Genomic DNA, 262 nt, shown 5'->3' on the forward strand with positions numbered 1-262 from the left:
CCTTTCAGCAAAATCTTGCTAGTGTATGCAATGGTGTCAGTGTTTGGAAGCTGATTATGGGATGGATCCCTGGGTATGGCAGTCTCTAGATGGTCCATCCTTTTAATAGTTTGTAAAATTTTAAGACACATGGATCTATTTCTTATGCCTTTATTGTTTCTTCATTATGACCTGTGTTCTGTGACCATGTTTCTTTCCTTTGGTAGTAGATCATGAGCAATTAGATGGTCCTGACCTTACCTTATCTTGCCATCATCTGGGG

Source organism: Mus caroli, chromosome 2, assembly GCF_900094665.2.
Source record: "Mus caroli chromosome 2, CAROLI_EIJ_v1.1, whole genome shotgun sequence".
Classification (NCBI taxonomy): domain Eukaryota; kingdom Metazoa; phylum Chordata; class Mammalia; order Rodentia; family Muridae; genus Mus; species Mus caroli.